The sequence below is a fragment of the Paramormyrops kingsleyae genome, chromosome 10 (genome assembly GCF_048594095.1).
Source record: "Paramormyrops kingsleyae isolate MSU_618 chromosome 10, PKINGS_0.4, whole genome shotgun sequence".
NCBI classification, from domain to species: domain Eukaryota; kingdom Metazoa; phylum Chordata; class Actinopteri; order Osteoglossiformes; family Mormyridae; genus Paramormyrops; species Paramormyrops kingsleyae.
In genome coordinates this window covers 6,429,598-6,442,130 of record NC_132806.1, presented here as the reverse complement: position 1 = coordinate 6,442,130, position 12,533 = coordinate 6,429,598, and positions in this window count along the sequence as shown.

Below are 12,533 nucleotides of genomic sequence, written 5' to 3'. Positions count from 1 at the left end.
CCCGGTGGGCACCCAGCTGGTAGAGGATTACGCTCGTTGGCGGCTCTGAGAACTTCTTCCAGGGACCAAGTGATGGAGGCGGCATAGCATGTCGGCGCCAGTACGGGCTCAGATCTATCAATGACTTCGGGTGGGTTGAACTGTCTGGACAGGGCATCGGCTTTGACATTTTTCTTCCCCGCGAGGTAAGTAACTTTGAAATGAAAGCGAGCAAAGAACATTGCCCAGCGGGCTTGTCGAGGATTAAGCCGTTTTGCATTTTGCAGATATTCTAAATTTCTATGGTCCATGAAAACTTGGAACGGTAGGTCAGCCCCCTCTAGCTAATGCCTCCACTCTTCTAAAGCGAGCATAATGGCCAGGAGTTCCCTGTCCCCTACGTCATAGTTACGCTCCGTGGCGGTCAGCTTCTTGGAGAAGTATGCGCATGGGTGGCGGCGATCGGTTACCTGGTCCCTCTGGACTAGGACAGCTCCCACACCTGCTTCTGAGGCGTCGACCTCCACCTCGAAGGGATGTTCCGGGCATGGTTGTTGGAGGATGGGCGCGGTGCAGAAGGCTTGCTTGAGTCTGCGGAACGCTGCGTCGGCCTCCGGGGTCCACGTTAGGTGCGGTCTCGATTCTCGTGTGAGGGAAGTAAGGGGTGCAGCCACCTGACTAAAGTTTCGGACAAAGTGCCGATAAAAATGAGCAAACCACAAGAATCGCTGCAGTTCCTTGGTAGTACGGGGTTGTGGCCACTGCTGAATGGCAGCCACTTTCCCCTCATCCATGGCCACCTCACCAGACCGGATGACATATCCGAGGAACCGCACTTGGGTTTGGTGAAACTCACACTTTTCCCCTTTTGCAAAAAGCTTATACTCACATAACCTTTGAAGCACACATCGAACATGATCTATATGAGCAGAACGGGAAGGAGAGTATATCAAAATATCGTCAATATACACAATGATGAAATGATATATCATGTCTCAGAACACATTATACATAAAAGCTTGGAAAATCGAGGGACTATTTTCTAGCCCATACGGCATCACCCGGTACTCATATTGCCCAGTGTTTGTGATGAAGGAGGTCTTCCACTCATCCCCACTTCGTGTCCGAACTAAATTGTAGGCGCTGCGCAGATCTAATTTGGTAAAAAGGTTAGCTTCCCTAAGTTGCTCCAGCGCGGAAGGGATTAATGGCAAAGGCTCCCGGCATTTCACCGTGATGGTATTCAGGGCAAGATAGTCAATGCATGGGTGGAGTCCTCCGTCCTTCTTCTTGATGAAGAAAAAACCCGCTGATACGGGAGATGTAGAAGGGCGGATAATACTTTGCACCAATCAATCCTGGATGTTGGCCTCCATGGCTTCCTCCTCCTTTACTGACAGGGTGTAGAGGCGACCCTTAGGGAGTGGCGCCCCCTCCAGGAGGTCGATTGCGCAATCGTATTCTCGGTGAGGGAGAAGCTGAAAGGATAACTCCTTGCTAAATACAGCCCGGAAATCTGTGTATTCAGCCGGAATCACAGACAGATCTTCCGGGTCTGGACTTTCTATTAAAGAGGCACAGCAAGGCAATGCCAAACACTGGTGAAAACATCAGGGTGACCACCAGAGGACCAATCGATTTTCGGGTTGTGAGCCTGTAACCACGGGTGTCCTAAAATCACCGAATCCTTAGACGTAGGGAGCACCAGAAAATCCAGGGTTTCTGTATGAAGGGCCCCTACCCGTAACGTAATCGGCCCCGTGCGATAGGTTACTTGGCCGCCGGGTAGGGGTTCCCCACTCACCCCCAAGACCGCAATAGGCTGAGAGAGCGTTTGCAACTGAATCTGTAATTTACGAGCTAAAACGAGATCTATGAAATTACTAGCCGCTCTGGAGTCTACTAATGCCCTAGTGGACTGCACCTCCCCCGTACTGATTATGGTTACCGGCACGGTTAACTGCACGAGTGACACGCCTAAAAGAACAGAAATTCCTATCTTTGCATGGAACAAGTCGGGCAGGAACGGATGGCGTGTCCAGGTGCTCCACAATAAAAACACAATCCTTGCATGGAGCATCGGCGTCGCTCCTCCGTTGATAGGGGTGATCGGTTGCACAGGCGCTGGCGATTGACGATTACATCTGCGACGGCGCTCCCTGATGCTGTTGTCAAGAGTGACGGACAGCGCGATATAATCCTCAAAAGATAGGGTCGAGCTGCGAGATGTCAGTTCGTCCTGGAGCTCAGGGTTAAATGCCCGGCGATAGAGAATCCTCAGACAGTCTTCTGGCCAGCGTAGTCCTGCCACTGTGCTGCGGCATTCCAATGAGAATTCAGCAACCGTTCGGCTCCCCTGTATTAAATCGAAGAGGCGTTCGCCCAGGCTGCGTCCGATGGCTGGGTGATCGAAGAACGCTTTAAAAGCACTTTGGAAGTCCTGTGCCGAATCCAGGAGCGGACTGTCATCCATCCACAGCGCTGTCGCCCAACTATGTGCCTGGCCAGTAAGTAAAGAGATAACGAAGCAGACTTTCGCCGTTTCTTCTACGAATCGCTCTGGATGTTCCTCAATGTATAACCCGCATTGCATTAAAAATGTTTGGCAGTGATCCGGGTTCCTGTCGTACTTCTTGGGCAGAGCTACAGGTACATGAACAGATGTTCTGGGCGGGAAGGAAGGGAGGCTGACATGGCTTGCTCGGTTCTCCGTCAACTGGGTGACGAGTGCGGTCAGCTGATCCATCTGCAGTTGTAGTCTCTGGGCCTCCGTGGGGTCCATGTCTTCTGGGCGAAGTATCCTGTTATAGCAAGCGGACAGAACAGGAGCGGACCCCAATATGCGGTACAACCAGCCTTTATTGTTATATCCGAGAACACCAAAGCCAGAGTGGATGATCCAAGAGAATAGCCAGGAAAGTCAGTCCTATGGGTAGCGAAGAGACGGGGAGACGACAAGCCGGGTGGATCCAGAAGGGAAGGTCGGGAGATCGGGACAAGGCAGGCAGGCAGGGAATGCGAGGCGAGGCGAGGGAGACAGGGCAGGCGAGATGGGCAGGACGGGCAAGACAAGCAGGGCAGGCAAGACAAGCGGGGAAGACACATAAGAACATAAGAACTATACAAACGAGAGAAGGCCATTCGGCCCATCGAGCTCGCTTGGGGAGAACTTAACTAATAGCTCAGAGTTTTTTAAAATCTTATCTAGCTCTGATTTAAAGGAACCCAAGGATTCAGCTTGCACTACATTATCAGGAAGACTATTCCATACTCTGACTACACGCTGTGTAAAGAAGTGCTTCCTTAAATCCAGTTTGAAATGTTCTCCCGCTAATTTCCACCTATGGCCACCAGTTCTTGTATTTGAACTAATGCTGAAGTAACTATTTGGTTGAACAGCATCCAAACCCGTTAGAATCTTATAGACCTGGATCATGTCCCCCCTCAGTCTCCTTTGCTTGAGGCTGAACAGATTTAGCTCAACTAACCTTTCCTCGTATGACATTCCTCTAAGACCAGGAATCATTCTTGTGGCCCTACGCTGCACCTTTTCTAAGGTCGCAATTTCCTTTTTAAGATATGGTGACCAAACATGCACACAATATTCTAGGTGAGGTCTCACCAAGGAATTGTATAATCTTAGCATTACCTCCCTTGACTTAAACTCCACACACCTGGAGATATACTGTACCCCAACATCCTATTGACCTTTTTTATTGCTTCCCCGCACTGGCGAGAATGAGACATGGAAGCATCAACATACACACCAAGGTCTATCTCATAATCAGCTACCTTTATTTCAGTAGATCCCATAAAATACCTGTACTTTATATTCCTGCTCCCTACATGGAGTACCTTACATTTGTCTATGTTAAATTTCATCTGCCAGGTATCGGCCCAGTCACTAATTAAATCAAGATCCCGCTGTAGCTGCTGAGCCGCTAGTTCAGTATCTGCTACACCACCCACCTTGGTGTCATCTGCAAATTTCACCAGTTTACTGTATATATTGGTGTCTATATCATTTATGTAAATTAGGAACAATAGTGGTCCTAAAATTTTACCCTGCGGTACCCCACAAGACAAAATAACGCTCGGTATGGCTCCAATACATGGCAACAATACTTTGCAATACTGCTATGTCTCGTCCACTTTAAATAGTGGAGCGACAGATAATTACGTGGCTATGTCTACTTGGTCCCGCCCTCTGGGCATGACAGTATGTTTGGTTGAAGAGGTTAATAGGCAATTCTCGTGAGACTCAGAAGCCCCATAGCAAATGTTTGTGATATTATTTTTTTATGTGTTGTATTATTGTTATTTCTCTTTTAAAATGCTGCCTGGGCAAAAAAAGTCATCATTTGAATTTTTCGCACATTTATCATGCCATTGTTTCCACAAGCTTATGCAACATCTCATCTTTTATTTTCATCTAGATTTGCATTCATTTCTCACTGAGATCCTGTATTGACAAGTGATTTGAACCACTCCATAAAGCCTCCTTCAGCACATCCCAAAGACCTTCAATGAGGTTAACGTCACAACTCTGTGGTGACCAAGTCATACACAAAAATGATTCTTCATGCTCCTTGAACCACTCTTTGACAGTTCGAACCCATTGAATCTTGGCATTCTTGTCCTGGAATATGCCCATGCCAACAGGGAAGAAAAAATCCATTGATGATGGATGGAGGTGTAACCTGGCCATTCAGTAGATTCAGGTACTCAGCTGACTTCACTTTATTGCTGCATAAAGTTGCTGAGCTGTAATAATGATCCAGTCATTGGCCCGTAAATATTTGCTGATATAAATTCAAATGACAACTTTTTTTTGGCCAGTCAGTGTATAATTGCATTATCGGTCACTGGTATCACTGTTTTTATTATTTAATTAATTTTGTTGCCATAAGTTACTAACTTTTGGAGTCACATTCCCCTAATCCTATTTTTCCCATTGAATATCTGTATTTTAGTATGTGATTTCAGTGAATGTGAGATTTTTCAGGAATACATTAATCGCACTGTAGCAGGACTGCCTGTACTTACATGGGTAATTTCTCCTTGTTTTGGGCATTTTTGCTTGTTTTTAGACTAAAGGTCTCTGGTGGGTATCAATCTTTGGACCATTCCAGAGATGCCAATGCCGAGATCAGCATCTTTTGTGCAGTGAGTGTTATTCTATTGAACTAGCAGGGGGTTGGCCAATGGGGGGGCAGGCTAGTTAATCAAATGTATCCCCTGGGTTGATGAACTATTATTATTATTTGCTTTGATCTGTCATTATCCACTGGATCCTTCAATCAAATGAGAGTTAGGCTGAGTTTTGTCCCAAGAAATCAAAACAACCAAATTACAACTAGAATGTTTTGCTGCATTAGCAGGACACCAGGTCAAAGAGCACCCCCAGGTGACAGGATGCAGCACATGTATCTGCTTGAGCCCGCTCACTTTGGACCGGTTCCATCAACGATGAGGCTGTAGTATGCTGGGAGTTGCATGAGCTTCTGGAAGGTGCCTAAGCTTCTGGAAGTAACATTATTCTCACCCACTGATCCCACGTGACACATTCAAATCTTTCAGATAGAGGAGGGCTGTGCTCAGTGAATTAGATTTTGGGTCAGAACCTACAGACCTTTGACTCAGTGCTGCTTTCTCCAAAGTTTGTATCTTACCCTTATGACTGCAGACCTGAACTAAATTCCACTCTGGAGTTACCATGGGGGGGAGGCGTCAGGTAGGTGTTGGTTTACTCATAACCCCCACTTCAGTGCTTGTATGTTCATCCCAGTAAATGAGATGGTCACCTCCCTTCATATTTGAGTTGGGGGATGGTCTCTGACTATAGAGGGTATGAACTGACGTCAAATCGCTGCTGGAACGTGCTCCCTCAGACAGACTGAGTGGCAAAACATACTGCCACACGGCTTCTTATAGTCATGGAAAGTGATCATGGACGCATGATCATCTGCTTAAATGAAAAACAGCTGGACTCGACAGGGATCCGTATGACATATTTTAACTTTTAACAGTATCTGGATAACTCTCTAAACTTGCTTTGTAAAGTAGCTCTTATAGCAGCCAATAATGTAATAACTTACTATTAATGAAATAACTGCCAATAACATATTTTTTTCTGTTCTTAATGTAATAAAAACCGATAATGTAATAAGTGCCAATAATGTAATACATTTTTCACTCAGAAATTTTACTAAGGTATCGGTAATTTATTTCATTAGCCGCTTTTATTGCATTAACAATGGAAAAAAATATGCTATTGGCAGTTGTTACATTTATGGTAGTTATTACATTATTGGCTGCTACAGTTAAGGAAAACTGGGTTTGCATTGTTAGCTAACACTATTTAATAATCCCCCAATATTTTTTGAACACAAGGCTAATCATCATGTTTTTAAATAAATGCTGATAAAAACTTTACAGTTACATAGAATACAAATGAATGATACTAAATATTTAATTGATGAGTATTAAATACAGTATACACTCACCTAAAGGATTATTAGGAACACCTGTTCAATTTCTCATTAATGCAATTATCTAATCAACCAATCACATGGCAGTTGCTTCAATGCATTTAGGGGTGTGGTCCTGGTCAAGACAATCTCCTGAACTCCAAACTGAATGTCAGAATGGGAAAGAAAGGTGATTTAAGCAATTTTGAGCGTGGCATGGTTGTTGGTGCCAGACGGGCCGGTCTGAGTATTTCACAATCTGCTCAGTTACTGGGATTTTCACGCACAACCATTTCTAGGGTTTACAAAGAATGGTGTGCAAAGGGAAAAACATCCAGTATGCGGCAGTCCTGTGGGCGAAAATGCCTTGTTGATGCTAGAGGTCAGAGGAGAATGGGCCGACTGATTCAAGCTGATAGAAGAGCAACTTTGACTGAAATAACCACTCGTTACAACCGAGGTATGCAGCAAAGCATTTGTGAAGCCACAACACGCACAACCTTGAGGCGGATGGGCTACAACAGCAGAAGACCCCACCGGGTACCACTAATCTCCACTACAAATAGGAAAAAGAGGCTACAATTTGCACGAGCTCACCAAAATTGGACCGTTGAAGACTGGAAAAATGTTGCCTGGCCTGATGAGTCTCGATTTCTGTTGAGACATTCAAATCGTAGAGTCAGAATTTGGCGTAAACAGAATGAGAACATGGATCCATCATGCCATGTTACCACGGTGCAGGCTGGTGGTGGTGGTGTAATGGTGTGGGGGATGTTTTCTTGGCACACTTTAGGCCCCTTAGTGCCAATTGGGCATCGTTTAAATGCCACGGCCTACCTGAGCATTGTTTCTGACCATGTCCATCCCTTTATGACCACCATGTACCCATCCTCTGATGGCTACTTCCAGCAGGATAATGCACCATGTCACAAAGCTCAAATCATTTCAAATTGGTTTCTTGACCATGACAATGAGTTCACTGTACTAAAATGGCCCCCACAGTCACCAGATCTCAACCCAATAGAGCATCTTTGGGATGTGGTGGAACGGGAGCTTCGTGCCCTGGATGTGCATCCCACAAATCTCCATCAACTGCAAGATGCTATCCTATCAATATGGGCCAACATTTCTAAAGAATGCTTTCAGCACCTTGTTGAATCAATGCCACGTAGAATTAAGGCAGTTCTGAAGGCGAAAGGTGGTCAAACACCCTATTAGTATGGTGTTCCTAATAATCCTTTAGGTGAGTGTATATCTTAAAGTATGATTTTACCAAAAAAATCCACATAATTGACAAAAAGAGACAACTGTAAATCCATGTTTCGGAGCCAGGATTCCAGTTGTTTCTGCGGATTGCAATGATTTCTTCTTAAATTGATTTGTACAATCATCACACAACAGCTCTTTCTTATTTTAGATGTTTTCATGGCATCCAAGCCGAACACCATTTTGCAACTCAGTGGGCGTAACCGCAGTAACTTCCACCTATTGTGACGTCATGGCATACCCTCTATCGTCTGTGCTTATGCACCAAACATCAGTTCAGAATATTCAGCCCTCTCTGAGACCTTGGGTAGGTAATAACAGTGAAATATGGAAAGGTGTAATTGAGAAAAACCTGATCTGAACCTGAGCAGTGCTCTGTTATTACACTTCTGTGCTACAATTTGTCCATAAAGAACACTATGTCTGAGAATAAGGATGTTCATAAACCATATTATCAGATCTACAACTGTGTGTCTCGGACACTCAGGTGAAGAGAGGAGCTATGTAATCTGTCAACTTATGATCAGATGATGGGGAAATTGCCAGACAGAGCTAGCAGGTCCAACTGTATTGAGAGGATGTGCTGGAAGGATCTGGCAGATGCTTCTAGATGTTCCACTCACACCTCTGAACAGAACTTCTCTTTCATTCCAAGGGAGACTGGAGATGTTGAGGCCAAATGGACTATGTTCTGTGCTGTACAGGGCTGTGGTCATAAGGTTGTTGGTTCCCCTCATAGTGGCAACCCCCAAAACCGGTGGTGGACACCAAAGGTAAAGGGAACCATCTGGCTGACGAAGGAGACCTTCCAAGCTTTGTTAGCTTCTATTCTTGATGCAGCTTATGGGTATCCACAGGCCAAGTGGAATGTGGCTTTAGCAGTTGCGGAAGCAAAAACTGACGTGACGAGGAGTTCAGTGAGGCCATGGAAAATGACACGGGGGGGGGGGCACCAAGGTTTGCCCCAATACCAAGATCAGCAGTGACAACAAGGGCTACAAGGAGGTCATGGGGCAGTAGGGTCTGGGCAATAGGAACAACAGGGAGAGGTTTACAGGCCTATGAGCTACAAGCAACCTGATAATTAGTGGAAGAATATTTCTTCTTAAAAGGATACGCAAGCCAACTTGAGATATACAGGGCTATTTAAGAAGACACAGGAGAGGAAAGAAAAAGCAGCAATGAACAACAATTGTACGTGAATGGAGAAAGCTAAGGCCCAGGAGCAGTACACAGAAGCCAAACGGAGTGCTAAGGAGAGTATCAAGACTGACAAGAAATACTATGTAGAGCAGAGGTAGGAAACCATGATCCTGGAGTGCCGGTATCTAGCAGGTTTTTCATCTCTGAGAAGGTGCTTGGTAATGTGGACAGGGAGACCTGCTGGAAGCTGCTGAGACACTATGGAGTGCCAAACAACATCATCCAAATCCTATGAGGGCATGACCTGCAGGGTAGTTCATGGTGGTCCAAATATAAACATGGCTGTTTGCTGTCACACTTGTTGCCCTTTATCTAAATTATTTTTTATTTGTTTGGTTCTAGGAGGAAATGCTTAGTTTGTGTTGTTAAGTGTGATTTTATTAGGCCAATAAAAAGTGATTCTGAGAAGAGCTAGACTTTTTTCAACACTTGCCTGAGAAGAATCCTCTGGAATCACTGGCCTGACATCATTAGCAACCAAGAACTGTGGCAGTGAACAAAACAAGAACCTGCAGAGGAAGAGATTCTCCGGCAATGTTGGAGGTGGACAGGCCACACCTTCTGGAAGCTGGCCTCAAGCACCACAAGACAAGCTATCACATGGAATCCCCAGGGAAAGAGAGAAAGAGGCCGGCACCTGGTGGTGTGACCTGCAAGCAGATGCCAAGAGAATGGACCACACTGGGGACAAATGGAGAAACTGGCCCAGGACCAAGATCCCTGGAGAGGTCTTGTCAGTGGCTTATGCTTCAGAAGGGGTATTAAGTGAAAGAAGAAAAAAGAAGAGAATGACTGTATATAAGCTGGAGGAGGTGACTTGCGAGAGGAAGGTCCAGACATCTCTGCTCGGACTGCTGCCCCCAATAACGAGACCAGGATTACCAGTGAATAATGGATGGATGGATAGCCCTTGATTACCCCAAGTTTATTTGTACATATGTTAATATCAACTTTTAATCTCTTGTTTCTTTTTGTAACAAATTTTGGTTGCATGTTATTGAGTTACAGTAATGCAAATGGGTCAGAACTGTTTCTATATCTGAATTTTCAGAACCATTTTCATTGAAGTTTTAAAATTCCTCTGCATTCTGAATGAATGGACTGTGTGAGGGGCTATCCAGCTCAACAGCCAATGAGGAGACACAATCCATGGCATGGCTATGAATGTCTTTAATGTTCCCCAGATCGGAATCACAGCATACAGTGTGTAATAACTTCTAAATTAAACAGAAATATCATCACCTTATTTATGTTTTTTTTCTTTTTTTAAATTTCTTATTCTTTTTAAATTCATTATTAACATTTTTTCTTCATCTCAAGTCTTGGGTTTCTGAATTCAAACAAAGAGAGTAAAAATGTGACAACAGGTGCAAGGCTTTTTGGTGACCCATTTACTTGATGGTTCAAAGTTCAAAGGTCATGCTCCCTGTGCGCGCAGGATCCTTCCATGTGATCACCTTATACTAACCTTCAAACCTGCTCCTTAATCTCTGTTGGAATATGAGACTGTCTCATCCTAGTTAATTACTAAAAATAAAAGACCTTGGTTCGGTAATTGACACACAAATTGCCCAGACTAGCAACTGAATAAGCAGGGAAGAGTAAATCATTCTGTTTTTAAAGCAATAAAGTACACCTTCGTTAAATGAGCTGGTTTCAAAGTATGGATATTGGGGTTTTTTGGAGGATTGTCATTCATTGTTATTTTAAATAGCAACGTGAACCACTGGTTCCCAAAATCCCGAGCTGCAATCCATTAAGAAGCTGACCATAAAACATACACACATTGCGTCACACTCAGACCTTGCAGACAGATCCTGTCTTGTTTTCACGGGCTTTAAGGTGCTGTTCATGTCACTTGGGAGTGAGGTGTTGGGGGGGTCGGAAGGAGAGTGCCCTGATCCTCATTCGGGCAGGAATTCCTGACATGTTCCAGAGCAAGATGGTGGATATGTAAAGCTGACAAATCACCAGGCCCCTCTGACAAAACACTGCATGACATTGCTCCGTCAGGCCAAGGAAACCAGGAGTCAAAGACGCACAGCTCCCCTTCTATACCATCCTACTTCCTACTTTTTAGAACTTTACAACTTTATTCCTAATTAGTCATATATATATCACAAAATAAAAAAATACACAGTGGATTCATGATATGACAGCCATTTTAACCTTGAGATATCCCAGAAATTCCGCCTGAAGCACATAAAGGCCGCCTAAAGCATACGGCCTGGCCGTCAGCCACAGCATGCCTTGCACCTGCCGTCTTTGTCACAAAGTATTTCAGTCATTCGCTCCAAAACCAAACGAGAAACTTAATATTTACAAATAGGTACTTTTGTCTGGTTGTTATTACACTTAAAAAATGTACAGTCTGTCTTTCATTTCGACTCTGTCCATTCTCCACGTCACGCTCCTCGGAGGACTTCAGGAAGTTGGGAAAAAAAGGGAAAAGAGGTTGTCACCATCACAAGCCGTCCAATGTGTCAACATCTAAAAAACAACAAGAAAAAGAATGGAAAAGGAGGAAAAAAATCTCTCAGTCGCTGCTCTTATTCGGCGGTATCCTTGTGTTTTTGCATGTATATGTGTATTTTGCTCCCCTACTAATTTTTATGAGTGTATGTCGGATTGTACTCAGGCCACAAAGGTCTGCTGTTGCTGTCACAGATGTCTTGGTTACCACGGTTACAATGTGGGATATGATGACATCCGGGGAGACTTGGATATATGTTTTTCCTTCTTTTCGTGGATTATCAGTTTGTCTCCACAGACAGCTGCACAGTACAGTCTGCCTCTGTTTCGTTCCTGTGTGAGATTGTGCAGTTGACCCCCACCCCCCCCGCTGGGATTAGGCCCCAGGAGCCCCCCCCCCCCCATTCTTTGTGTTTATGCCCAATTGCTTCATATGGGGATTGAGGAGGAGAAGGAGAAGAAAAGGTCTTCCAGTTTCTCTGTTTCTCTTTTTGTTGTACTCCGCCCACCAAATACACCCCCAAAGGAAATATAACGCTGCTTCTGAAGGACACCCCCCCCTTCCCCAACTACAAGGGGAATATATGCCCACCCCCCCCGACCTTTTGTCAAGCCCTGGCCAGCCAAGGCCAGCCCCGCCCCCACAATCACAGAACACAGGTGGGGGTGAGCATAGGAAGTCGGTGGGTGGGGCCGTAATAACAGAGCACACAGCCCCTCCCAGGTCCCCTGTGAAATATGCCTCTTGGACTCCAAGCCTGTCAGACTGACTAGTCATGAGCGGATGAAGCCTGCCATTTACCCAAATGTGCTTGTAAGACATTGCAGTCACTTTGGCGTGGTCAAAATTGGGGAGGGGGGGCAGTTAAGGGTGGGAGAGAACAAGGTGGACTGAAGGGTGAAATCTGCACCTGCTCCATTCCATCTGACACTGAGAGACGAATATCTGAACCTCTTCAGGACCTGAGCTTCTCACTGGCAGAGCAGTTTGCCCAGTTCCCCTCTTTGTAGGTTGCGGAGGGGAGTGGGGGGGGGATTTTGCCTGAGGAATTGGCTCCTGAGCCGGAGGGGTGGTCTGGACCGTATGCGGGGGGGTAGTGTTGGGAGGTTATGGTGCGTTCGATTATTTCTCTCCAAGTCGGA